Source organism: Phascolarctos cinereus, unplaced genomic scaffold (genome assembly GCF_003287225.1).
Source record: "Phascolarctos cinereus isolate Bilbo 61053 unplaced genomic scaffold, phaCin_HiC Scaffold_4;HRSCAF=312, whole genome shotgun sequence".
NCBI classification, from domain to species: Eukaryota; Metazoa; Chordata; class Mammalia; order Diprotodontia; family Phascolarctidae; genus Phascolarctos; species Phascolarctos cinereus.
The window spans coordinates 532,945,306-532,948,240 of NW_027555847.1; the positions used below are offsets into that span (position 1 = coordinate 532,945,306).

General features: G+C 36.8%; 1 pseudogene; it reads right to left on the reverse strand.

Annotated features, from left to right (window-relative positions):
* Positions 1–603: 603 nt before the first annotated feature.
* LOC110207859 (E3 ubiquitin-protein ligase RNF19A pseudogene) lies at positions 604–2,650 on the reverse strand (annotated as a pseudogene).
* Positions 2,651–2,935: the final 285 nt, after the last annotated feature.

Sequence of the window (2,935 nt, forward strand, 5' to 3'; positions counted from 1 at the left end):
ACAATTATCCAAACAGTAATTAATGGACTGCATTAAGCTCTATATGGCAACATTGCATATGCTCTATCCCAGAAGGGAAAAAAAAATGTACCCAGTTATGAGCACAATGTTATAAAGGACATCAGCTATTGCAGAATAATCTGCGAGGTTCCTGCGAGACTCATGTTTCTTTTAAACATTATGCCTTAGTGCTTTTTAATAAATTGCCACTACCCATTTATGAGAAAGTTTCAACTTTTCATGACACTGTTGTAGAACTACATTAGTACTTACATATCCTATATAAATTAAGCCAAATTTCTATCTGATTATGAAAGTATGTACTTTAAAGCAAAGTTTTGTGGTGAACACACAATATGTTAGCTTTGATCTTATCGTTTATTGTCCTTTTGTAATGCAATTTTAAAGCTTCATTTCACTTCACAGAGTTTGATAAATAAGATCCACATGAAGCATTTTGCCTTGTTACATATAAAATCTAATTGAATCATTATTGTGAAACCTGGCTTCTGCTGGTAACTTGAAACTTACAGTCATCGTAGGTAGTTCAATCAGCTCCAGATAGGGTTGTTCAGTGGTAAATATCTTTCAGCACTTACAGGCCTAAATTTCAGTCTGAAATATACTATTTAATTCCATAAGCTGTTGTGAAGCATTTATTCCCTCACCAAAACAGTGATCTACACTGGCCATTGTGACGCTTCAGCAATATAACTCAATGTTGGAACTTCAGCAGGGGTAGTAAGCACAGGGATGCTATTTGGATAGAGAGAGTTTTCCAGGCAGTCATTTTCTACCTCAGGAAGAATCTTAGCAGTAGCAAAATGTTTATGATAATCATTGGAGCCATAACTACAAGAAGTTTTCATGCTTTTCAATCAAAGCAACTGAATTCAGAAAAATGCCTTTACGTAGAGTCAGCTACAGATGCAGTGTTGTCACTGAGAGACAATGAGTCAAATTCATTGGAGTTTATGCTCTGTTTCTCTAACAGCTGTGTATCCTTTCTGGTCTCATTTATCTTCATGTTACTCTATATCTCAGTTTACCTTTAAGTTTTTTGCTTGCTGTTTCATTGGACCATTTGAAGGCACTGGATTTACCTTCTGGCACACAACTAGATGAACCACCAGCATGACCATGGACAAGAGCACCACTACCATCCTCCACACTAGTGCTTCCACTATTGTGTTGGAATTTATCTGGTTTTGATTCAGTATCAACTTGTACCTCCATATTACTGTCTTCTTCGTTCAATGGGATATAGGAATTCAGGATGGATTCTGCCATTGCTCTGGGACTGTCATTGTCACTAACTGCTTCCAAACTGACCATGCAAGATTCTCCACTTAGACTGTTCCAATGTTTGTGTATGCTAACTTGTACTTGCAACCCATTAAAACAATTGACCATTGTACTTTCTAATAGACTCCCTGTTATACTAGCTTCAGCTAGTGTCATACTGCTGGCTGTTTTACTTAAGTTGTCACAAATGGCTCCTATTTGATCCATATGGCTTCCACTAGCACTGAAACTATCAGTCAGTCCATCAACACTGCCTTCCCCTATGCTAGGGCTGTGGCATGCTTCTGCTAATGAAGTCACATCTACCACTATATTGGTTCCACCAATATTTATATCATTTTCATCATCAAATTTGATCCTGACTCCCCTTTCCTTTGCCTGCTTACGCCCCACAAACTCCATTTTGACAGAGATGTTGGAACAGCTCCATAAACATAAGCCAACACAGTAGCCAACATAAATATAGCCTACAATTACTACAGCTATAACCAGAGATACTACTACAGACAATATCACACTACTTGCAATAGCCAAATTTCATTTGTGTTTTGAATATCTTGTCTTCATATTGATTATGAATCTTCCATCCAACATACACCATGATTCCAATAATCATTGCAGGAATAGCAATGCTAGCTATTAAAGCAAATTCTTACAGGAGTACCAAGGAGTGTTCCTAGCTGCCACAGTACATTCTTCTTATGACTCCAAGGCTTCTTTCCTCAAAAAAAACTACATCCCAATGAGCTTAAACAATATAAACCTGAGATATCTTTCATATACAGCTAACAAAACTGACAAGACAGAAAACACATGTCATGTGATTGCAACTTACATCATTTATTTTTATTATATGCACAGCACATCATGGACATGGTTGTATGTCATCAGCTGCTCCAGACTCTTGGCTATAACTAATGGAAGAAGTAAGTATTGTTCTCAGAAATAGGTTCTAGGCTCTCCTCTGTCAGCAGCATCACTGGCCTGATTTGGGTGCCAGATTTGTTTACAATGGTAGCAAATCTCTGTTCAACAGTCTTCACATCTACAAGTTAATTTTGGACAGCTAGCACAGCCAAATGCTTTCAAAGCATGTCCAAATTTGGAGCTAGGCACCATATACAGTCAGGGTCTGCAACAAGCCACCATATAAGCATAGGTTATTCATATTTTTCCATTAAGATATGATATCATAGCAAGCAAATATCATGGAAATTAAATTGTTTGGCATCTGGTATTAACTCTACTCTCAGATTTCAATTCTCAAATATTGTCATAAGCAACCCACACAAGGTCTATGATGACAGGTAATTATATTAGGAAATCTTTCCTTAGAATGCAGCAAAAGGAATTTCAGTACATGCCATCAATTGGGCAGTAACTGAACAAGCTGTGGTATATGAATGTAATGGAATATTATTGGGTAATAATAAATGAACAGGCATATTTAAGAAAAACTTGAAAGACTTGTATTAACTGATGCAAAGTAAAGAGAGTAGAACCAAGAAAACATTGCACGTAGTTTCAGCAATATTGTGTGAAGATCAAATTGATAAAAGAAAAGAGAGGCATGAAAGAGAGAGTCAATAGCTTGGAAAAGCAAGGACAAAAAAAACTGTAGAAAACAAGT